At 43.7% G+C, this 26,583-nt stretch overlaps 1 protein-coding gene across 1 annotated transcript in view; it reads left to right on the top strand.

Moving 5' to 3' along the window:
• Positions 1-26,583, top strand: part of LOC124775694 (sialin-like) — a 172,957-nt gene that overhangs the window by 79,797 nt on the left and 66,577 nt on the right. The gene's annotated exons all lie outside the window — the stretch shown is intronic.

Here is a 26,583-nt window from a genome sequence, read left to right as displayed (position 1 = left end):
AAAAGATCTTTGCCACATATTTCAAATATTACTAAAGTGTCGATAAAGTAAATACCTTAATAACGAAAAGTGTGTCTTAGTATTCAATAATCAATTAATGGTAGGAGTTATTACTTTTAATTTCCTGTAAGCATACATTTATTATAAAAAGCATCAACAAATGATGTAGAACAGTAATAGTTACAATTTAATAATTTATTGTGTATTTATAAATAAATATGTGCTCTGTCCTCAAAATAGGACATTGGCACTTAATGGATTAAATATTGGTATGTCTTCACCCACCTTCGTCTCTCTTTCGTATTGATTCATGGTACAGTTAACAAAATGCACCGCGCTCTCCTGTGGGTCACACCCCATACCTCAGTGGCGGTAATGGGCTACCGCTAGCGTCTGCAGCTTCCAGGTGAGAACGGCAACTCCATGAGCCGCCTCGTCTCCGCGGAAAACCCTCGCCGCTGCCTCGTGCTGCGCTACCGCTCTCTGGTGAGAACCGGTCTTAAAGCGGTGACGACTGTGCGTCTCCCTCAGATTCATGTGATCAGAGGACGAGTGTGATAAGGCAAGATAATACGCTACTGAACTGTACTGCATTTTCAGGGTCAGTAAATGTTCAAAATTACAGTGCAAGTATCTTGTCACCTACTGCACGTGGTCATACAGGTTCAAGCCTCAGCATCAAAAGATTAGCTCCAGCGCCCTCCACTTAGGATGAGAGTTCAAATGACAGCAATTTCGCTCCTTCTAACTAACCCACTGCAGCACATGTTCTGTCTCAATTGAAACAACAACAATCTCCCTCGCGCCAAATTTTGAGTATATCTTGATCGACAATACTGAAATGATTCGACATTACTGTAGCTACGTGTCGCTGACGTACTTTATAACTTTTGGATACTCGGTGTCTGTTGACGTGGCCTCTATGTCCTTGTCGCTGTGTACTATCTCACCCACAGTTAATGAGCAACTGCCAAATGCGATAAGTTATCCTGGTTGGGAACGTACAAGTTTTGTCAGCTCTGACAAAGCATAATGGACGTAAGATAATAAACCGGTTGTCTTCGGACGTCCACGTTTCCTGCCATCGGTAAGACTTTTGACCGTGTGATAGTGTACGTGAGGGTTTCAGTAACACAGCGCCAGTTCCAATGTTAATCGACTCTGAGTGGAGAACATGCAGCTTCCTACTACGCTGACAGCACTCCTTCTCTCAACTTGTTCATAAAATGTTACACGAAATTAATGAATAGTGCATTTGACTTTGAAACTGATAATGATTTCAAAAGCTCATAGAAAGGATCAGACTCTAAAAAAATTAATTATATACTAATGTGGCCCTGTGTCCAAACGAACCAGTTGCACTGTTTCAAGCATTTCGTTAGCCTGAGAATAGCTCTCACGATCTGTAGACATGAGTATGTTACGACTGAGGAATATTAGCAAGCGCATCACGACATAAAATTTTCCTGGAAGTAGCTAAAATGTAAATTCCTACTTTTAAAAAATGAAAAAATTCACGTACCGGAAGATCGGTGCGGTTGTCGCTGAAATCACTACTCTCACGCCAAAGAACAATAGCATCGCAACGCATTAACACTTTCATTTGCAGATTAGACTGCCCTAATTGCTCCAAAACTGATTCAAATGTACCTTCCACGCCGATGTCCAGACATACCGTAACATAATAGACGAGCTAATCGCTGGGATACCGCGCTGCAAGCCAGCTGAGACAGATGTGGAACGACCACACAGCATAAAACTTATGAATCAATAATTTCCTTAAACGTACCTGACAAAATTATTTGATATCTTAAATCTAATGAAATGACATTTAATCACGAAAGTATTCTTTAGACCGAAGATCTATTGTTATTACTAAACGAAGGCTTTCATTGAGAGCTATTGTTTGTTCTTGTGGTCTTCAGTCTGACGACTGGATTGTTGCGGTTCTCCATGCTACATTATCCTGTGCGAGTTTCTTCATCTCTGAATACCAGTTGCAACCGATATCCCTTTAAACATGGTTACTATAGTCGAGCATTTTACAAATTTGCCGCCTCCCCTCACCTTATCTCCGTGAGCAAATGGATTATTCGTTGATGCTTCAGGAGGCGTCCTATCAACCGGTCCCACCTTCTAGTCTGCTTGTGCCATGATTTGCTTTTCCTCAAGCTCAGTTGCGTATCTCCCCGTTAGTTATGTGATCTAACGATCTATTCTTCAGCATTCTTCTGTAGCACCACCATTCAAAATCTTCTATTTTCTTCTTGACTGAACTGTTCGCCGCCCACATTTCACTCCCATATATTGGTCTTAATAAAGTCCTCTTCTTCAGAAATTCTTCTCTTGCTATTGTCAAGATATCCTCTCTAATTCTTCCATCCTCAGTTATTTTGCTGCCCAAATAGCAAACCTCATTGACTACTTTTAGCATCTCTTTTTCTGTCTAGTTGCCTCAGCATGGTCCGATTTCATTCGACTACATTCCATTACCCTTGTTTTACTTTTATTTAAATTCATCTTATGTCTTTCCAAGGCACTATACTTTCCGATCAGATGTTCTTCCAAGTTATTTACCGTATCTGACAGAATTACAGTGTCAGTGACAAACAGTAAGGTTTTTATTTCTTCTCCTTGAACTTCAATTCCCTTTGTAAATTTCTACTTGGCTTTCATTACTGCTTGACCAATACAAAGATTTGATAACATCGGAAGTACACTACAATCTTGTCTCACTCCCTTATCAGTCATTGCTTCTCTTTTACGTCTTTCGCCTTTTATAACTGCAGTCTGGTTTTTGTACTGTTGTTGTTGTTGTTGTTGTGGTCTTCAGTCCTGAGACTGGTTTGATGCAGCTCTCCATGCTACTCTATCCTGTGCAAGCTTCTTCATCTCCCAGTACCTACTGCAACCTACATCCTTCTGAATCTGCTTAGTGTATTCATCTCTTGGTCTCCCTCTACGATTTTTACCCTCCACGCTGCCCTCCAATGCTAAATTTGTGATCCCTTGATGCCTCAAAACGTGTCCTACCAACCGATCCCTTCTTCTAGTCAAGTTGTGCCACAAACTTCTCTTCTCCCCAATCCTATTCAATACCTCCTCACTAGTTACGTAATCTACCCACCTTATCTTCAGCATTCTTCTGTAGCACCACATTTCGAAAGCTTCTATTCTCTTTTTGTCCAAACTAGTTATCGTCCATGTTTCACTTCCATACATGGCTACACTCCATACAAATACTTCCAGAAAAGACTTCCTGACACTTAAATCTATACTCGATGTTAACAAATTTCTCTTCTTCAGAAACGCTTTCCTTGCCATTGCCAGTCTACATTTTATATCTTCTCTACTTCGACCATCATCAGTTATTTTACTCCCTAAATAGCAAAACTCCTTTACTACCTTAAGTGTCTCATTTCCTAATCTAATTCCCTTAGCATCACCCGGTTTAATTTGACTACATTCCATTATCCTCGTTTTGCTTTTGTTGATGTTCATCGTATATCCTCCTTTCAAGACACTGTCCATTCCGTCCAACTGCTCTTCCAAGTCCTTTGCTGTCTCTGACAGAATTACAATGTCATCGGCGAACCTCAAAGTTTTTACTCCTTCTCCATGAATTTTAATACCTACTCCGAATTTTTCTTTTGTTTCCTTTACTGCTTGCTCAATATACAGATTGAATAACATCAGGGAGAGGCTACAACCCTGTCTCACTCCCTTCCCAACCACTGCTTCCCTTTCATGCCCCTCGACTCTTATAACTGCCATCTGGTTTCTGTACAAATTGTAAATAGCCTTTCGCTCCCTGTATTTTACCCTTGCCACCTTCAGAATTTGAAAGAGAGTATTCCAGTTAACATTGTCAAAAGCTTTCTCTAAGTCTACAAATGCTAGAAACGTAGGTTTGCCTTTTCTTAATCTTTCTTCTAAGATAAGTCGTAAGGTTAGTATTGCCTCACGTGTTCCAACATTTCTACGGAATCCAAACTGATCTTCCCCGAGGTCCGCTCTACCAGTTTTTCCATTCGTCTGTAAAGAATTCGCGTTAGTATTTTGCAGCTGTGACTTATTAAACTGATAGTTCGGTAATTTTCACATCTGTCAACACCTGCTTTCTTTGGGATTGGAATTATTATATTCTTCTTGAAGTCTGAGGGTATTTCGCCTGTCTCATACATCTTGCTCACCAGATGTTAGAGTTTTGTCAGAACTGGCTCTCCCAAGGCCATCAGTAGTTGCAATGGAATGTTGTCTACTCCCAGGGCCTTGTTTCGACTCAGGTCTTGCAGTGCTCTGTCAAACTCTTCACGCCATATCTTATCTCCCATTTCGTCTTCATCCACATCTTCTTCCATTTCCATAATATTGTCCTCAAGTACCTCGCCCTTGTATAAAACCTCTATATACTCCTTCCACCTTTCTGCCTTCCCTTCTTTGCTTAGAACTGGGTTGCCATCTGAGCTCTTGATATTCATACAAGTGGTTCTCTTCTCTCCAAAGGTCTCTTTAATATTCCTGTAGGCAGTATCTATCTCACCCCTAGAGAGACAAGCCTCTACATCCTTACATTTGTCCTCTAGCCATTCCTGCTTAGCCATTTTGCACTTCCTGTCGATCTCATTTTTGAGACGTTTGTATTCCTTTTTGCCTGCTTCATTTACCGCATTTTTATATTTTCTCCTTTCATCAATTAAATTCAATATTTCTTCTGTTTCCCAAGGATTTCTACTAGCCCTCGTCTTTTTACCTACTTGATCGTCTGCTGCCTTCACTACTTCATCCCATTCCTGTCAATTGTTTCCTTATGCTCTCCCTGAAACTCTCTACAACCTCTGGTTCTTTCAGTTTATCCAGGTCCCATCTCCTTAAATTCCCACCTTTTTGCAGCTTCTTCAGTTTCAATCTGCAGTTCATAACCAATAGATTGTGGTCAGAATCCACATCTGCCCCTGGAAATGTCCTACAATTTAAAACCTGGTTCCTAAATCTCTGTCTTACCATTATATAATCTATCTGATACCTTTTAGTATCTCCAGGATTCTTCCATGCATACAACCTTCTTCTATGATTCTTGAACCAGGTGTTAGCTATGATTAAGTTATGCTCTGTGCAAAATTCGACCAGGCGGCTTCCTCTTTCATTTCTGTCCCACAATCCATATTCACCTACTATGTTTCCTTCTCTCCCTTTTCCTACTGACGAATTCCAGTCATCCGTGACTATTAAATTTTCGTCTCCCTTCACTACCTGAATAATTTCTTTTATCTCGTCATACATTTCATCTATTTCTTCATCATCTGCAGAGCTAGTTGGCATATAAACTTGTACTACTGTAGTAGGCATGGGCTTTGTGTCTATCTTGGCCACAATAATGCGTTCACTATGCTGTTTGTAGTAGCTAACGCGCACTCCTATTTTTTTTATTCATTATTAAACCTACTCCTGCATTACCCCTATTTGATTTTGTATTTATAACCCTGTAATCACCTGACCAAAAGTCTTGTTCCTCCTGCCACCGAACTTCACTAATTCCCACTATATCTACCTTTAACCTATCCATTTCCCTTTTTAAATTTTCTAACCTACCTGCCCGATTAAGTGATCTGACATTCCACGCTCCGATCCGTAGAACGCCAGTTTTCTTTCTCCTGATGACAACGTCCTCTTGAGTAGTCCCCGCCCGGAGATCCGAATGGGGGACTATTTTACCTCCGGAATATTTTACCCAAGAGGACGACATCATCATTTAATCATACAGTAAAGCTGCATGTCCTCGGGAAAAATTACGGCTGTAGTTTCCCCTTGCTTTCAGCCGTTCGCAGCACCAGAACAGCAAGGCCGTTTTGGTTAATGTTACAAGGCCAGGTCAGTCAATCATCCAGACTGCTGCCCCTGCAACTACTGAAAAGGCTGCTGCCCCTGTTCAGGAGCCACATGTTTGTCTGGCCTCTCAACAGATACCCCTCCGTTTTGGTTGCACCTACGGTACGGCCATCTGTATCGCTGAGGCACGCAAGCCTCCCCACCAACGGCAAGGTCCATGGTTCATGGAGGAAGGTTTTTGTACTAGTTGTACTAGTTGTAAATAATCTTTCGCTTCTTGAATTTTATCCCTGCTATGTTCAGAATTTCAAAGAGTCTATTCCAGTCGACGTAGTCGAAAGCTTTCTCAAAATCTGCAGATATAATTAACGTAGGTTGTCCTTCCGTTAACGTCTCGTGTAAGATAAGTCATAGTGCCAGTATTGCCCTTCGTGTTCATACAAGTCTTCGGAACCCAAACTAATCTTCCCCGAGGCCTGCTACTCCAGTAAATAATTCGCGTCAGTATTTTGCAACCATGACTTATTAAACCGGTATCATTCACACCTGTCAGCATCTCACTTCTTTGGAATTAGAATTATTACACCCTTCTTGAAGTCTGAGGGTATTTCGTCTGCCTTATACCCAGGTTGTTTTACAATTCATGTTACACGCTCCTGGAGACTGTAGAGGGTATTTAGTAGATCAAGTTTTACATAGGAACGGATGTTTGGGAAACGTCATCCAACGACGTTATAGGCGCCGGCGTTTGTAAATGTATGTATATTCGAGTTGATTCTATGATTATGTTACAGACATTCTAGGATGGTGGAGAAGGATAAATACATCAGTTTGATGTAAGGGTCCCTGTACCGGAAACGAACGAGTTGAAAGTTATGAGTGAAAACCGTTCTGATACCACTGACAGTGGAATACATTTACTGGTACTGTTGTTGCTAAGATTGTAGGGTATGCAACTTTCAGAAGTGGTTGTGTGGAGGAAAACAAGGAAAAATGTCTGGTAAATGTGGGCTCTAATATGCATACCTTAAGAGCTAAGAGTACTTGTTCAACAGAGATGTGTTTCACAGTACCAATGATGAACAATTGCTCACAGCTCCTTAGGTATGCATTGTAGAGCCCATGTTTACTGACCCTTTTTTTCCTGATTTTGGTCCACACGACCACCTCTGAAAGTTGCCTACCCTACAATCTTAGCAACGGTAGTAGAAGTACATTTATTCCACTCTCAGATGTATCGGAACTGTTTTCACTTATAACTTTTGTTCGTTTCTCTTTCTCTTATAATTCACATCCGCCCCCTCATCACTTATGCCAAAGTTGCCTCCATCTCCGCCTCCCCTAAATTCTACAAGCCCCTTGAAATCATGGAAGTATCTAGCCCCAACTTCTGCAGCCGCCTACCTTTCCCAGCTCGCGTCCTATACCACTCATCCTCTTCCCACACCTTCCTCTCTTCGTAGAGCACCTTCGGATACAATGAATTAATCACAAAATCCAGTCCCGACACACAGTATGCTACCCACTAATCACCAATTCCCGTGCCGTGCTGGACCACTGCATCCATGTGCCACCTCCCACGCCTTCATGCTTTATCCATCTCCCCCTGCCGGAATTTCAACTAACTCTCACTCCCCAACGATGATATCTTTCGCCAAATACTCCCGTCGTTCCAGCTCTAATCACATTGCTCCACAACACATCATCCTTCCATTTTCCTCCATCCTCCATCCTCCACCTCTCTGACAATTACTCGCTACACATGGTTCTACAGGGTCCTATAGTCATACTCGTCATTCCACCTCACAGTAATCATGATAATTTTCATGCACTCACATCACTATTATATCATAGTGTCATTAAAATTATAATCAGTGTTTGTATTTGAACTGTAACATAAAATCATCTAAAAAGTTACTATCGCCCACCATTGGGCCTATTAAAGAAAACATAATTTATTTCTTCTGTTTTTATGTATTTTACAACGTCTTTTAAATTTCTGTAATCTTTGGCTGAAGAGAAATTTTACCCACTGTCAGCCAACCCTTTCGTGGGGAATTTAAATAACAATAAAGGAAAAAATTTCGATAATTGTCCTTCAAGTTCATTTCTCATGTACAGACCTTTTGTATGTTCCTTCTGCTTTTCAACTTTCAGTTCTTATCTTAGTACTGAGTTGCCTTCTGAGCTCTTGATATTCAGACAACCGCTTTTTTTTTAATCCTCAAAGTTCTTTTTAATTTTCCTGGAGGTGTACTCCTATCCTTTAGATACTCCTATTAGCCATATTGTACTTCCTGTCATTTTTGGACGTCTGTATTTTCTTACGCATGTTTTATTCCTGTATTTTTTATATTTTTTACATGTTGACCCTCTGGTGCCTTCCCTATTTAATCTCTTAAAGCTGCCCATTCGCCTTCTATTATAGTCCCTTCCCCTGTTTCAAACGTTGCCTAATGCTAACTCTGACACACTCAACAACCTCAGGTTCTTTGAGATTATCCAGGTTCCAGCTCCTTAATTTCCTACATGTTTGCAATATCGTCAGTTTTAATCTGCAGTTCATTGCCAATGATCAGAGGCCACAGCATCCGGATACCTATCGGTGGACATTTATACAGATTGTGTGAATCCTTCGCCATTATTACGGCTCGAATTCTGCTGGGCACTTTTTAGTCAGGTGTCTGAATATCTGTGGTGGAACTTTAGTTCATACTCCCTCAAGAGCCAAAACGAGAAAAGGTGGTAATGTTGGACAATGGCGTCTGGAGCGAAGTCGATTTTCTGCCTTATCCCAAAAGGTGTTCCATTGTGTTCAGGTCGGGGCTCTGGGCAGGTTAGTCGATTTCAGGAATGTTTTTGTCCACACCCCATTGCCTCACACATTTATTTATTTTATTTATTTATTGCCAAATTATAGACCTGTTACCTGATGTTTAAAACAGGTCGTACATCTTACAATTTTCGTTTTTCATCTTTTTACAGTTTTCTTTTCTTTTGTTTTGTCTACAACATTTACAAAGAATGATACTTTTCAAAATAACAATAATTTACGGTTGAAATATAAATAAAATTTTGTTGTTTTTTTGAGAAGAATATAAAAAGAAGATAAGATAGAGGAGAGATTTGTTAGTACCATCACCGAATGTGACTGACGGTAAATACCTCGGAATGGTTTCTTCGAGCCGTTGACCGCCGGTCACACACACACACACACACATACACACACACACACACACACACACACACACACACACACAAATGGTTATTAGTAGAGAAATAATGTTGCTTATCGCATTTATTACTAATCCTATGTATTAACTACTTTAGTTGCCCACCCAGCCATGTACAGCATTTGGTGTTTTCTTGGCTAGATCGCCAGCATTTTTGCTTATTTACTGTCACATCTCAGCTTCCTCCTCCTGTTCCTCCTCCTGTTCCTCCTCATTGTCACTATTTTCGCTGTCACTGTGGGTATCGCTGTCCATCCTCTGGAGATTGTTGTTACGCTGCACATAGGCATGTCTGTAATGTCGTGTCCGCATGTACTCTTCAAGTGTTGTTTTTGAAATACTGTTTGTCAGTGCGTTTAATTGTGCCCATTGTTCTTCGTCTCTTATTGCTGTGTATATATCTAAGTCTGTATCTGTGTACTCTAAGTGTAGTCTATGTCTATTGTTCGCGTATTGCCCGCAGAAAAAGACGGTGTGTTCTGGGATACCTTCTTCCCCGCATGTGCATGTAGGTGTCTGCCTCAGACTCACGCGCTTTAAGTGCGTGGGATAAGGTCCGTGCCCGGTTAAGAAATGTACCATACCGCGGCTGGGATCGATATGTCTCATTCTCAACCGCCCCCGGATGTCAGGGAGGAAGTCGTGCAGTCTACGTCCCTTATCACTTACATCCCACTCACGTTGCCATGTATCCAAACGCCAACTTTTAAAGTGACGTATCGTCTCTATCGGCACACCGGTTATTGTGTGTACCTTATCTAGTCTCCCCACCTTTAACCAGTACCTTGCAGCTCTGTATTTGATCGTGATATCTATGGGGCATATTCCGAGCACCACACACAGTGCATCCGCTGAGGTGGTACCGAAGGCTCCAGATAGCCTAAGTAGGACACTTCTCTGCCCTCATCTGACGGATGCTTTGTTGGTGACCACGTTCAGTCTATGTGCCCACGTGCTAGCTGCAAAGCTGAGTACTGATACGAAGAGCGCACGTATGACTGGTAGAGGTAGTCTGTACTGTTTTGAATTTAGCCTCACCAGTTTGTGTAGCATTTTTTCTGCTTTGTCTGTTGTTAGCCTTAAGTGTTCGTGGAAATTCAATTTTTCATCTATGTGTACCCCAAGATAGCGCGTAATGCGTGCTCGTATGTTGTTTGTGTCCCCAATTTTAACCGAAGGATTCCTTTGGAGTGATCCTTTCAGTAAAGTGTATGTTGTTTTGTTTTCGGCTATCCTGAGTTTGTTGTTGTGACACCACTGAGTAATTGTTTGTAGTATATCACTGGCTTTCTTTTCTAACTGGGCTCTGTTGTTTGCAGTGACTACAACTAATAGGTCATCTGCGTAGGCGACAATTCCGTCTGATCTGTCATCCCCATCCAGAAGCTGTAGGGGTTCGATTGTTATGTCCCAGAAGATGGGGCCGCAGATCGACCCTTGAGGACAGCCTTTGGTAATTCTTTTAATTATTTTCCGGCTGTCCATCTGCCATTCGACTACTCGGTCTTTACAGTAGTCTAGAAAACTGTTTTACAGTGACTGAGGTACCTCCAGATGTCTTAGCCTCTGAAACAGTGCGGGTTACCAGAGATTATCAAATGCTCCGGCAATGTCAATCATTATTGCCATGGCGTATTTCTGTTTTGTGGTGTTAACTACGCGCAGGGCCTGGTTGATGGCATCATCTATTGATCTGCCAGTTCTGAAGCCGAAATGGTGTTGGTTCATACCCCTGAGAGCTCTGTGTTTTTGCAGGCGCTTACACAGTAGCTTTTCCTGAATCTTTGCTAGGGTGTTTAAAGGCATATTGGCCTGTAAGTCTTTGGATCTGAAGGATCGCTGTCCGCTGATTTCTTAATAATGACTGCTTTGGAGGTTTTCCATACTGTAGGTACCCTGCCCAGCCGTAAGTCATCGTTCAGTAACGTTGTTAGGAACGGGGTGATCTGCGGTGCGAGTTTTTTCAGTGTTTCCGAGTGGATACCATCCGGTCCAGTTTTTTTTTTTTTTTTTTTTTTTTTTTTTGCGCTCTGAGATTGCTAGCGCAAACAAGGGGAGGCCGCCAATTGTGAAATTCAGATTCGATTCATACTGCGCATAATAAAAGCTCATGGCCAGAGGTGTAATGTGGCAAAGCACCAAGATGCACTTCTCAGCCGTTGTCGAGAAAATCGACAGTTAAAAGAAACCGTTGCGGTGAAATACCCTCCCTCTACGGTTAATACTTTTCTGCAGCGTCGTGGTGCAGAGGTAAGCGCTCGGGTTCGTAATCCGAAGGTCGACGGATCGAATCTCGTGCCATGCAACGTTTTTTTTTAGTATTTGTTTTTTGTAATTCAAATGTATATATATATATATATATATATATATATATATATATATATATATATATATATATATGTATATATATATATAAAGTTCCCGGCAATCAGTTGCAACAATTATGCATATAATAAGTTGTTGAAAGTCGTTTGTCGTGGAAAACTGGCGACTTCGAACATCATTATGTTTTCCGCCAACAAAGTTGTATTTCACAGATGTTATTAATTGTCTTCATAATGTTAACCACGTATAGTTAACGGAAGACGTAGAAACGATATTCCGAAACGAATACGTACAGCGTAAGTCAAACGTTCGAATTAGAATAGAGACCCCACGAACACAAATTTGCTGTGGCAGGTATGAAACATAAACTACGTTACTCGCTCGTTACACTTGAAGGACAGATGTTGAATGGGCCGAAACGAGCCGCCGCATAACAGCGTAGTTGCCTGCTAACTTCGAAAGAAGGTAGATGCGGTCCCTAGCGCAACTTATAACATCGTCGAAAATCAGTGCGGACGGGAGAGCTTTGGTACACCCTGTTAAACAAACGGAAAAATGGAGGCGGTACAATTGGAGAGCGGTCCACCTTCACCAACATGCATAAGCAATTCATTAATAGTATATATATATATATATATATATATATATATATATATATATATATATATATATATATATATATGAATTACAAAAAAACTAATAATAAAAAAATTGCATGGCATGAGTTTCGATCCGGCGACCTTCGGATTACCAACCCGAGATCTTACCGCTGCGCCACGACGCTGTAGAAAGCTGTTAATCGTAGAGAGTATTTTACCGCAACGGTTTCTTTTAACTGTCGATTTTCTCGACAACGGCTGAGAAGTGCATCTTGGTGCTTTGCCACATGACACCTCTGGCCATGAGCTTTTATTATGCCCAGTATGAATCGAATCTGAATTTCACAATTGGCGGCCTCCCCTTGTTAGTGTTGCATGATATTGTGTGTCTGTATCGCCGACCGGAGTGGCCGAGCGGTTAAAGGCGCTACCGTCTGGAACCGCGCGACCGCTACGGTCGCAGGTTCGAATCCTGCCTCGGGCGTGGGTGTGTGTGATGTCCTTAGGTTGGTTAGGTTTAAGTAGTTCTAAGTTCTAGGGGACTGATGACAAAAATTCAAATGGTTCAAATGGCTCTGAGCACTATGGGACTCAACTGCTGAGGTCATTAGTCCCCTAGAACTTAGAACTAGTTAAACCTAAGGACATCACAAACATCCATGCCCGAGGCAGGATTCGAACCTGCGATCGTAGCGGTCTTGCGGTTCTAGACTGCAGCGCCTTTAACCGCACGGCCACTTCGGCCGGCGGACTGATGACCACAGCAGTTAAGTCCCATAGTGCTCAGAGTCATTTGAACCATTTGTCTGTATCGATAACGTCGTCAGGGAGCAGTTTATACAGCAAAAACTCCGCTGTATTCCTCCATCCCCTCGTCATCGTGCCGTCATCCTGCCTTAGCGTTCCCAGAACTAGTGTGGTTTTTATCTTCTCTGTCAGTATTTTGTATGGTTGGCCCGTATATTTTGCTCTATTTGTGTTGTTACAAATAGCTCCCATTGTTGTCTACGCGTGTTGTATAGGGTCTGTCTATATAAGTCTTGTGCATGCCTATATGCTTCAAGTCCTATTCGTCTGTCCCTATCTGTTATCGCCCTTTGATGTGACATTATGATCGCTACTGGTTATGTTGTCGTGTACAGTCCACTTTGTTACGTATGCCATTGCTGCATTATTTGCTACCGTAAAGTCGATATTACTGCTCGTAGCATCGAACCCTGTATATGTTGGTATAGGTCCTTCCGTATTCATTACATGTAATTGTGCTTCTTGTATTAGATCGGTGATTATGCGTCCTCTGTCATCTGTTCTGTCTGAGTTCCAGAGGGTCGGTCTGGAATTAATGTCAGCACTTATCACAAATTTTGTTGCGTCTGGCATACATTACTATGTCTCTGATGCAGTCTGCGTACGGCTGTATTTGATGGCTGTATTGGGCGTACATGGATGCAATAACCCATGTGACGTTCTCGTTAGTTATCTCTACGGTAACGAAGTGTTGATTGCATAACTGTTACCTTAATTATGTTATAATTTCTATTTAGAATTTGCAGCCTTACAGTCATTGCTGCCTGTTATTGTGGTAGCATGTTTTGATAGACATACCAGTTGCCGATTACTATTATAAGGTTCTTGTAAGCACGTGATGTCTGCCTGCAAGTCTTGTGCTATTTTAGGGATTTCCGCGCTGATTGTCATACTGTTATTTGTTTATGTTGTAAGATATTCATTTTTTTGTCTATGTGTTCTGGGCGTTTTACGTGTACAAAACATTTACTGCCAGTCTGTGAGTAATCGAAATATGTTCGTCCGTGTGCTCTTACATGATCTATATATATTTTGTCCAAGTCGAATGATTCTGACCTGCGCAGACAGACCTGGAGCATGAGGTCGAGCAGCGGCTCTGCTGATGTAGGAATATTTTCTGTCCTTAGGATGATTCTGTCTGTTTGCTCAGTAACTGGAAAACAGAGAGAATCTCCCTTTGAATGGCACAATCTAATTAGCATCCGCTGCGCTGTCTGCAGTATCTCCTTTTCCTCTAGCCTACTTAAAAGTAAATTAAATTCTAAATTATCATAATTACGTGTAGCTGGCTTGCTGTTAGTGATAGTTTCTGTTGCGGTCTCTGAGGTGGTACTACACGGATTGTGGCTTGGTGTTGGCCGCTGATTGGGAGACATTTTAAGACGTCTTTGAGATGCAAACACGATTACTTTTCGTTTTGTCACACGCTTCTTCAATGCTTTTTGCCTTCACACGTTTTTCACTGATGTTGGTGGTGCTTGCTGGCGTGGTGTCGGCGATGGTGATGATTTGTATGGGACTGACTGTATGTGTTGTGTTGCCTTTGTTTATGTTTGGAGTGGAGGTTGTTGCTAGACGCACGTTGACATCGTTGCAAATGTCACATGTCTCTCCCTCAGATTTGTCCTCATCTAATTGGTCTATTTTTATAAGTCTGGGTCCGGTAGTTTTGAGTTTTGTATTGGTCTGTAGCCTGAGTGTTTCAATGTGTTTTGATCCAGGGACTGCGCGCCTGTCTGTTCCTTGTTCCTTGTTCCTTTTTCCCGGGGCGAAGACTGCCTCCTGAGACAAATTTGACTGGTTTGATGTACTGTTCACATTTGCGTGTGTCGTAGGGTTTTCCATGTGATGATGATTCTGGTTTGTGCTCATCCTGTGTATGTGTGGTGTGATGTACTTCAGCTGGGAGAAATTGTGAAGGAGTATGACGGTTTTGTTTGTACACTTTCTTATGCACAATATATGTAAGCTAATCTTCCAACTCATCTATCCTCTGCGTTAATGTTATTTGGAAGTTTACCCAGTGGTGTAATTGTCTTTTAATTTGCTTTGCCACCTCGTAGTGGATGGAATCACAGTTTTTCATATCATCTATATATTCTATCATATTAATGCAGCTATCCTCTAACGTCGTTGAGTGTGTTAGGGGCGGGATGGGTTCATTACCGACATAATTCTCCGGCAGAAGATTCATTTGTCTTCTCCAGGAAATTGCTCATTGGTAGCTTCTCTGTAATGTTGACGGTGATTTGTATTTATGTGTTTTGGGTGATTGCCTCACACATGCTGCTTTATGATACATTACATTGTCATGCTGATAGAAACAGTCATAGTCTCCGAACTGTTGCTCTATTGTAAGCAGTGCATACTGCTGTAAAATCTGTTCACATTCTTCTGCATTTAGCGTTTTCTTAGGCTCAGTAATGGCACCGGACCCTAACACCGACAAACACCCCCGTACCGTAGCACCACCTTCGTACTTCACTGTTGAGTTTGCAGGTGATGGCAGGTAACATTTTTCCAGATGAAACTTCCTGGCAGATTAAAACTGTGTGCCGGACAGAGAATCGAACTCGGGACCTTTGCCTATTCGCCAGAAAGTGCTCTACCAACTGAGCTACCCAAGCACGACTCACGTCCTGTCCTCACAACTTTACTTCTGACCCGAGTTCGAGTCTCGGTCCGGCACACAGTTTTAATGTGCCAGGAAGTTTGATATCAGAGCACACTCCGCTGCAGAGTGAAAATCTCATTCTGGATTTTTCCAGGTGTATGCGAAACATAAAACCTGCCATCGGATTGCCACATGGTATAGGGTGATTCATCACTCCAAATGACTCGCTCAAGTCATTCTCTATCCAGTGGCGTCGCTCTTTACATTACACCAAGTGTCGCTTATTATAGACCACAGGAGTGTGTGGCTTATGAGAAGCAGCTAGGCCATTGTACTCCAATCTGTTTCACTCCCCACATACGGTAATTGTGTCTGGATTGCTGGTAGCATTCAGAAACTCATGAGTGATTCCGTGCTCTGATTTCATGCTATACTACGTGATCAAAAGTATCCGGATACCCCCATAAACATACTTATTCATCTTAGGTACATTGTGCTGCTACCTACTGCCAGGTACTCCATATGAGCGACCGCAGTAGTCATTAAACATCGTCAGAGAGCAGAATGGGGCACTCCGCGGAACTCACGGACTTCGAACGTGGTCAGGTGATTGGGTACCACTTGTGTCATACGTCTGTATGCGAGATTTCCAACTCCTAAACATCCCTCGAGCCACTGTTTCCGATGTGGTAGTGAAGCGGAAACGTGAAGGGACACTTACAGCACAAAAGCGTACAGGCTGATCTCGTCTGTTGACTGACTGAGCCCGCCGACAGTTGAAGAGGGTCGTAATGTGTAATAGCCAGACATCTATCCAGACCATCACACAGGGATTCCAAACTGCATCAGGATCCACTGCAAGTACTTGACAATTAGGCGGGAAGTGAGAAAACTTGGATTTCATGCTTGAGCGGCTGCTTATAAGCCACACATGGCGCCGGTAAATGCCAAACGACACCTCGCTTGGTGAAAGGAGCGTAAACATTGGACGATTGAACAGTGGAAAAACGTTATGTAAAGTGACGAATCACGGTACACAATGTGGCGATCCGATGGCAGGGTGTGGATATGGCAAATACCCAGTGACCGTCATCTGCCAGCGTATGTAGTACCAACAGTAAAATTCGGAGGCGGTGGTGTTATGGTGTGGTCTTGTTTTTCGTGGAGGGGCCTTGCACTCCTTGTTTTGCGTGGTGCTATTACAGCACAGGCCTACATTGACTTTTTAAGCACCTTCTTGCTTCCCACTGTTGAAGAACAATTCGGGGATGGAAATTGCATCTCTCAACACGATCGAGCACCAATTCATAATGCACGGCCTGTGGCGGAGTGGTTACACGACAGTAACATCCCCGCAATGGACTGGCCTGCACAGAGTCCTGAACTGAATACTATAGGACACCTTTGGGACGTTTTGGAACCCCGACTTCGTCAGGCCTCACCGACCTACATCGTGAAGCACTCCATGAAGAGTGGGCTGCTGTTCCCTAAGAACCTTCCAGCACCTGACTGAACGTATGTCTGCGAGAGTGGAAGCTGTCATCAAGCCTAAGGGTGAGCCAACACCATACTGAATTCCTGCGTTACCGACGGAGGGCGCCACGAACTTGTGAGTCATTTTCAGCCAAGCGTCCGGATACTTTTGATCACATAGTGTACTTTTACGTTCACCCTCCGAAAGGATCCACGGTCCCTACTATACGTCAGTACATGAGTTCTGGCTGGTCTTGGTTCATCTGTGGTTGCTCTTTCTACTTGAGTCACACGACCAACAGTCAACCTGAGCAGCTGAAGAAGGGTTAAAATGCCCTTGATTGATTTGCTAGTCAGGTAGCAGGCAACAACTAGTCCACCTTCGGAATCATTGAACTTTCCTGAGCGACTCAGTCTTTTGCTACTGCCTGTTCAAATGGCTCTAAGTACTATGGGACTTAACATCTCAGGTCATTAGTCCCCTAGAACTTAAACTACTTAAACCTAACTAACCTAAGGACATCACACACATCCATGCCCGAGGCAGGATTCGATCCTGCGACCATAGCGGTCGCGCGGTTCCAGACTGAAGCGCCTAGAACCGCTTGGCCACCAAAGGCCGGCACTTCAGGAACCACTGGTTGTTGTGGACTCTCCACAGATGCGTCTGTCGTACGGCTATCTGTATTATTGAGGCGTGCACGACACCCGACCCGACCTTGGCAGGGCCCATGGTTCAAGGGAGGCAGTTAAAGTTACTTTATATAATTTATGAAAAGTGCAAGTACAAATGCTTGATTCAAGCATTAATTATTCTCAATACAGCCTTTGATTTTCGGAACGTAAGCATGAAATAGGAACAGAATCTTACCCCCGATAACAACTCACTAGGTAAATGACGAGGCTATCACGAACTACAGTCATAAAATAAACTGTTTTAAAATCGAATAGGTTATTCGTTTTGAGTACCATACGATTCTACAGCCTGTTTCTCTTACGCAGACAGCGCTGAATGCGATGCAGATTACTTCAAAGGCACTATAGTATGGTTGAAGAAGACAATGCTCCATTTAGTCATATTCGATCATTATCCGGTTCCGCTCAGAGATGACTGTTATTTGTTAGGAGCCTCCCCGAACCAACATCTGACTCGCTGCAATCGAATGAGTGTCAGTGTATGGAATATACTGTGTTACATTAGGTAAGTGTTCGCATACACTTACGAGCAGCAACCCTGTGTCGTCATCAGCCTCCCCGGAGAGGCGCCTCGACAGACCGCACACACGCGTTTGGGTTGAATCCAGAGCACTTTGGCAGAAACCGTGCTGCTGAAGTTACAACACACTTTTGCTATTGCATAGCCCAGTGATGAAAATTATAAATGAAATATTTATGTTGTTGTGGAACCGATTATTAGTATGCTTATAATGTTTAAAATACGAGGGCGTGCTGAAATTTAATGGCTCGGAAATTTTTATGCGAAAATCTTAAAGCTTTAATTAAAACAAACCTTATAACATTCTACATCTTTTTTCTCCAAGTCTACATATTTACAGCCCTCTGCCACTAGAGTGCTCCGAATAACATGGCGGTATGTAACGTAACTAAGTAGGTACGCGAGAATCAGCGTGCTGTAATAGAGTTTCGAATTCGAAGAGTTCGTCCATACACGCAGTACCCTCTCCTTTAGCATGACAATGCCAAACCACACACGAGAGTTGCGGTATCTGCAACATCCGACCATTTGGGTTCTCAGTTGTCATCGATCATCCTCAATACAGGTCTGGAATTCGTCCCATCCCATTTTCATCTGTTTCCAAAACTTAAAGAGGACCTTCGAGACTTTCCTTTGATAGTGGTGAAACGGTGCAAGTAGAAGTGTGGTTGTTGCTCCTTCAACAAAGCCAAACATTCTGCAGTGACGGTAGCAACTAACTGGTCTCTCGTTGGGAGAACTGTGTTCGTTGCAAGAGTGACTATGTTGAAAAACAGATATGAAGAATAAAGATGCAGAATGTTGATAATTTTGTTTTATTTAAAATTTTGTAAGAGTTTACACATAAAAAATTTTCAGCACGCCCTCGAAAGTTTTCGTATGTTTTATACAGGGTGTTACAAAAAGGTACGGCCAAACTTTCAGGAAACATTCCTCACACACAAATAAAGAAAAGATGTTACGTGAACATGAGTCCGGAAACGCTTACTTTCCATGTTAGAGCTCATTTTAGTTTCGTCAGCATGTATTGTACTTCCTCGATTCACCGCCAGTTGGCCCAATTGTAGGAACGTAATGTTGACTTCGGTGCTTGTGTTGACATGCGACTCATTGCTCTACAGAACTAGCATCGAGCACATCAGTACGTAGCATCAACAGGTTAGTGTTCATCACGAACGTGGTTTTGAAGTCAGTGCAATGTTTACAAATGCGGAGTTGCCAGATGCCCATTTGATGTATGGATTCGCACGGGGCAATAGCCGTGGCGCGGTACGTTTGTATCGAGACAGATTTCCAGAACGAAGGAGTCCCGACAGGAAGACGTTCGAAGCAATTGATCGGCGTCTTAGGGAGCACGGAACATTCCAGCCTATGACTCACGACTGGGGAAGACCTAGAACGTCGAGGACACCTGCAATGGACGAGGCAATTCTTCGTGCAGTTGACGATAACCCTAATGTCAGCGTCAGAGAAGTTGCTGCTGTACAAGGTAACGTTGATCACGTCACTATATGGAGAGTGCTACGGGAGAACTAGTTGTTTCCGTACAGTGTACAGCGTGTGCAGGCACTATCAGCAGCTGATTGGCCTCCACGGGTACACTTCTGCGAATGGTTCATCCGACAATGTGTCAATCCTCTTTTCAGTGCAAATGTTCTCTTTACGGATGAGGTTTCATTCCAACGTGATCAAATTGTAAATTTTCACAATCAACATATGTGGGCTGACGTGAATCCCCACGCAATTGTGCAATCACGTCATCAACACAGATTTTCTGTGAACGTTTGGGCAGGCATTGTTGGTGATGTCTTGATTGGGCCCCATGTTCTTCCACCTACGCTCAATGGAGCACGTTATCATGATTTCGTACGGGATACTCTACCTGTGCTGCTAGAACATGTGCCTTTACGACACAACATGTGGTTCATGCACGATGGAGCTCCTGCACATTTCAGTCGAAGTGTTCGTACGCTTCTCAACAACAGATTCGGTGATCGATGGATTGGTAGAGGCGGACCAATTCCATGGCCTCCACGCTCTCCTGACCTCAACCCTCTTGACTTTCATTTATGGGGGCATTTGAAAGCTGTTGTCTACGCAACCCCGGTACCAAATGTAGAGACTCTTCGTGCTCGTATTGTGGACGGCTGTGATACAATACGCCATTCTCCAGGGCTGCATCAGCGCATCAGGGATTCCATGCGTCGGAGGGTGGATGCATGTATCCTCGCTAACGGAGGACATTTTGAATATTTCCTGTAACAAAGTGTTTGAAGTCACGCTGGTACGTTCTGTTGCTGTGTGTTTCCATTCCATGATTAATGTGATTTGAAGAGAAGTAATAAAATGAGCTCTAACATGGAAAGTAAGCGTTTCCGGACACATGTCTACATAACATATTTTCTTTCTTTCTGTGTGAGGAATGTTTCCTGAAAGTTTGGCCGTACCTTTTTGTAACACCCTCTAGATACCGAAATTACACTGATCAGCCAGAACATTGTGACCATCTGTCTAGTAGCCAGCTTGGATGATAGCAACGACGTGTCGTAGCATGGAAGCAGTGAGACCTTGGTAGGTCGTTGGAGGGAGCTGGCACCACATCTACTCACGTAAGTCACCCAATTGCCGTCAATTCCTGAGAGGAGGGCGACGAGCTCTGACGTGACGTTCAACCACATCCCTGATGTGTTCGATCGGGTTCAGATCTGGCGAGTGTTGGGGCCACCACATCAATTGGAACTCGCCACTGTGTTATTCGAACCATCCCATCAGACTCGTGGCCTTGTGACATGGCGCATTATCCTGGTGAAAAATGCCACTGCCGTTGGAAAACATGATCGTCATGAAGAGGTGGAGGTGGTCTGCAACCAGCGTACGACACTCCTTGGCCGTCGTCGTGCCTTGCACTAGCTCCAGTGGACCCATGGATGCCCACGTGAATGGAGCTACCGCCAGCTTGTCTCCGTCCTTCAGTAAAAGTGCAAGGAGCTGTTCTCTTGTAAGACGACGGATTCGCACCCTTCCGTCGGCAGGATGAAGAAGGTATCAGGATTCAGCAGACCATGCCAATCTGTGCCACTGCGACAACGTCCAGTGCTGATTGTCACGTGTCCATTCCAGTCGTAGTTGCCGATGTCGTAGTGTTAACATTGGCACATGCATGGGCCGTCGTCTGCGGAGGCCCATCGTTAGGGGTGTTCGGTGCACTGTGTGTTCAAATACATTTGTTCTCTGCCCAGCATTAAAGTCTGATGTTAGCTGCGCCACAGTTCGCCACCTGTCCTGTTTCACCAGTCCGCTCAGCCTACGACGTCCGACATCAGTAATGAGGATTGACCGCCCAACTCCACGACGTTTGGAAGTGGTTTCACCTTGGTTTCGCCACGTGTGGAAGACACACACCACAGCACCTCTCAAACACCCGACATGCCGTGCAGTTTCTGAAATGCTCGTGCCCAGCCTTCAGGCCATCAAAAATCTGCCCTCGGTCAAACTCAGACAGATCACACGCCTTCTCCAATCTACACGCGGACAGCAGGCTCACTGATACTACATGCAACATACATGTGTCTGACTAGCAGTCATTCCTCGCTAGGTGTCGCTGCTATCGCCTGTATGGGTTTTTATCGATAGTAGGTTGGTAATCATAAAGTTCTGACTGATCAGTGTATAAATTCAATGGGTACGCCACGAAGACGAGAAAAAAATTTAGAGGCAATATTGTGTGGCATGGTCTTTTTGTAAAATAAAGGCCCTTTCACGGGATACAGTTATTTCAAGCCAATGATATGCTTTCGGATGTTCAGCTGAGTTGTAGATTCGGTTTTATGCACAATGTTCCGTCGACCGACTCAGTTCTGAGCTACTGCGAGCTGTTTTTATGCATACTCGCTGCCTGGCGTGGACTCCTACCGGACAGTAACGAACTGCTGGTGTCGCGCCGCTATTTACACGAGAGTTAGACTGCCAGCGTCCGCTGCGCTTTTGTACAACTGCTTCTCAGAGTATGCTGCATGTCTTACGTGGAGCAGACTATGAGAACAGTCGACTAGAGGTGCAAGGAAAAAATGGTTCAAATGGCTCTGAGCGCTATGGGACTTAACTTCTGTGGTCATCAGTCCCCTAGAACTTAGAACTACTTAAACCTAACTAACCTAAGGACATCACACACATCCATGCCCGAGGCAGGATTCGAACCTGCGACCGTAGCAGTCGCGCGGTTCCGGACTGAGCGCCTTAACCGCGAGACCACCGCGGCCGGCGGTGCAAGGAACATCAGTGACACACCTGACTAAAGAAACCACGAAAATCGCCTACCGTCTAGGACTACCTCGAATATAATCACGAACTAAAATACGAGAAGATCATTATCGTTGTGCAAACAAGACGTTTCTGGGACAGCGTAGTTAAAAAATCTATCGAAATAAAGCAGTGGGTAAATCTAATAATCCAGGACGGAGGTTTCTACGTAAAGTAGGCTTGTGGTCCGGCACTCGATTTAGGAAGATCTCGCCAGCCATCACACCCAGCGGAGATGGGAAACGCTGAGAGAATGTGTGTTTCACAGTGCGGGCTCTGCAAACCAAATGAGCGAAGGGCGGAGCGGGTGCCGCGTGTCGAACTTTACCTAAAAATACTCCGCAATACGAAAGTTTATGGTATTGTTGCAGTCGAGGCAACGAGTACGCTTAGTAAAACAGTTCGCAGCACATGAACAAGAGAACTGGGTCGGTCGCCGAAATGTTACGCAAATGAAATCTACAACTCGGCTGAAAAAACGAAAGCATACTAGGAAGCAATCACACCAAAAAACCTGGGGGATCACATTATTTCAGTCTTCCATATTTTGCAACGCCTTGGATAATATAATCAAGACATACACTGATCAGGCAGAACATTATAACTACCGACCTACTATTTATATAAATCCATCTAGGTGGTAGCGGCATCACCTGGCGAGGATGACTGCCCGTCAGACACGCACAGCGCATGCAGTTTCAGTGAGCGTGCTCTCCGTGTGTAGAACGCGGGAGGCGCACGATCTTTCTGAGTTTGACCGAGGGCAGGTTGTGATGGCCCAGGGACTCGGTACGAGCATTTGGGAAACTGCACAACTTTGGCAGCTTGGATGCATGCTTCCTCTCGAAGCTTAACGTCACCCCTGACATACTAACATCGCAATAGTACTCTAATCATCCACAATCTCATCTTCTAGAGGGGTCTGGCAGTACTGTAATTGTTGCCGGTCATCCTTGCTCAGTGTTTCACAGTTTGTATTTCAGGCCACCAGGGTTCGTAGTGGAGACTTAATAGATACATCCTTGAACCCGTGTACCGTTTGGATGTAAAATAACTGTGAAGATCGGCTCAATTTAAAATCTCCAGCTTCAAGATACGCACATAGCGGAGACAATGAACTCTGACCTGTCTGTTCTACAGGAGTCCATGGGATGGGCAATATTTCGAATACTAGTCATCGGTTTCTCTTCTATGTGACGAAGTACGTCCTCTTCAAAGTCGACAGAATGACGCGTCCGTGAAACATCACAATGAACCCTCCTAGTTGTGCACGTACAAATTTCTCGCAGCCGTTGTCGTAGCCCGACGAAAATGGTACGTTATGTGTTCATCCGAAGAGTCCAGAAAAAAGTCCATTAAATACGGGCTCTAAAGTGCATATCTTAAGAGCTATGGGTACTTGGTAATTAGAAGATACCTGTTTCGCAGGAGCGAAGATGAACAAGTGCTCGTAGATCTTAAGCTGTGCATTTTAGAGCCAATATTTACAACAGGTCTTTCTTTCTTATTTTGTTCCAAACTATCTCCTCAAAAAATATGGGGGACCAAAGAGCTTTCAGTAGGACATATGTTCTTCACAGCATCTAAGATAAAGAAATGCTCATTGTTCTTAAGGTATAGAGTTAAGAGCCCATGTTTACTAGACATTTTTTCCTTGTTTTGGTCCATACTGCCACCTCTGAAAGTTGCCTACCATACGGTCTTAGTGATAACTGTACCGGTACATCTATTTCACAGTGAAAGATATCAGAACCATTTTCACCTATGTCTTTCGATTTGGTCCTTTCCCGGAAGAGGATCCCTTACCTCAGATTGACACATTTACACTTCTCCATCATCCCTAAAAGTTTGTAACGTCACTAAATCAAACTGTATATCCAATGGTACATTCCCGGCCATGGGTTCCTCATCAAAATTTTATCTAGTAATTCCCATCTACCACTCTTAGAAGCCGGTAGAAGGTATTGTGAAACACCCTGCATTTCCAACAGTTCCCAGAACATGTCCAAAAGGTCAAAATCAGCGAACTTGGAGAGACATTAATATGATCCCTGCCTCTGCTTGCAACGTATACGTATGGAAATGCTAGTAATGGGTAGGTTATAGTTTTCTACCCCCAGACAGTAGCGATCAGTCGTGCCAGTCTTCACTGATAAGCATGTTGTCAAATCTCGTGATTCACCCCATGACTCTGCGTGGAGTTATTCTTTCAGTGATGACATGGATGCAGAGAACCGTTCCGAATCACTGAGTGTCATGTGTCAGAGTACTCACTAGCTCTTAGCTATAATGCGTTTGAGCGCCAATCAGAAATCTTGGAATACCCTTGGTATCGCTAGAATCACTACTGTACACAATATACACCTTGACGATGAGGGAATTATTCCTTTCGTGGCTCAATATTTCTGTATTATTGTTCCTATATACCTTGTATACTGTTTGTGAAATTTACAACATATATAAAAGTACCCAAATGAATCCAAACTCTGGAACTTGTAACATTTATAGTTCTTTGAGCCACTGTGTATTGTGTATTAAACCGGGGACTTGGAACGACGGAGAGGCTTCGTGCCGCCGTAGCCCTCAGTGGTTCACAACCCCACAATAGGCCACAGTAATCCACCTACCCCACTGCCGCCCCACACGGAACCAAGGGTTATTGTGCGGTTCAGCCCCCAGTACCATCCCCCCCCCCTCCCCCAATCCCGGAAACGTCTCATACCAGACGAGTGTAGCCCCAAATATTTGCCTGGTAGAGTAATTATGGTGTACACGTACTTGGAGACAGTGTTTGCGCAGCAATCGCCGACATAGTGTAACTGAGGCGGAATAAGGGGAACCAAGCCCGCATTCTCCGAGGCAGATGGAAAACCGCCTTAAAAACCATCCATAGGCTGTGCGGCACACCGGACCTCGACACTAATCCGCCGGGCGGTTTCGTGCCGGGGACCGGCACGCCATCCCGCTCTGGAAGCAGCGCGTTAGACCGCTCGCCTAGCCTGGCGAACTTCTTTTGAGCCATGGTTTTATTTCCACAAACCACATCCGAGTTGAGCAAAGATACAGTAGCAGATGCGTGGCTTCTTTAGGTGGACTGAGACAAGAACAACAACTGCTGCTACCTAGTTTACAGCAGCCGTTGCAAACTGTGGCAACTGAATATACTTTTGTTTTAACTGGCTGCTGTAATAAATGATGGACGAAATATCCTGTGGCCTCCGCTTCGGAATTCTTATTTCCGCTTATTTATTACTACTAAATTAGTATTTTTTTCATGATTGTATGGGAGAACTTCTGAATAGTGCATTATCATCGCATAATGAATACGTAAATTTATTTCAACTTTAAGTAAATAGTTGAAACGTTAGAAAGAGCTGAATCACTTAGTGAGTCGTCGCCTTCTTTCCAAATGACCGACTAACGGGTTGGTTCGCTCCAGACAGTTCAGTTGGTGGATCGCAGGTGATGCAGTGCACGGTTCGGGTATTTGCGGAACCTGCGAGCAGCACAATTTATTATTGAGCTTAGGGAAGCGTGATTTGGCTTGTGATATGTTAACACTAGTTTATCACTTGTAAAAGTGATAAAGAGTTGTATTTTGACGAAAAAGAGTGCTTGGTAAATTTGCGAGCGACTTTTGTAAGCGTGCACATGATTACGCAACATTGCTGTTCAGTTTACTATTCTATCTCAAGAAATGTTAATAATAGAAAGAGGTGGCACCCCGATAAACTAATTACTCATTATTTAAGTGAGAAAGAGCTTCAGGCTGTTCCATCGTAGTTCCATCAAAGCCTTGTAGCAAACGCAGCGGACTCAAGATCTACATGCTGGGACGACTACATCGGTTGAAACGCCAGGTTGGTGGAAATATTGGGAATTCTGTGTCTTGAAACTTCCTGGCAGATTAAAACTGTGTGCCCGACCGAGACTCGAAATCGGGACCTTTGCCTTTCGCGGGCAAGTGCTCTACCAACTGAGCTACCGAAGCACGACTCACGCCCGGTACTCACAGCTTTACTTCTGCCAGTACCTCGTCTCCTACCTTCCAAACTTTACAGAAGCTCTCCTGCGAACCTTGCAGAACTAGCGCTCCTGAAAGAAAGGATATTGCGGAGACATGGCTTAGCCACAGCCTGGGGGATGTTTCCAGAATGAGATTTTCACTCTGCAGCGGAGTGTGCGCTG

Source organism: Schistocerca piceifrons, chromosome 2 (assembly GCF_021461385.2).
Source record: "Schistocerca piceifrons isolate TAMUIC-IGC-003096 chromosome 2, iqSchPice1.1, whole genome shotgun sequence".
Lineage (NCBI taxonomy): Eukaryota > Metazoa > Arthropoda > Insecta > Orthoptera > Acrididae > Schistocerca > Schistocerca piceifrons.
This window is presented reverse-complemented; position numbering and strand designations above follow the sequence as displayed.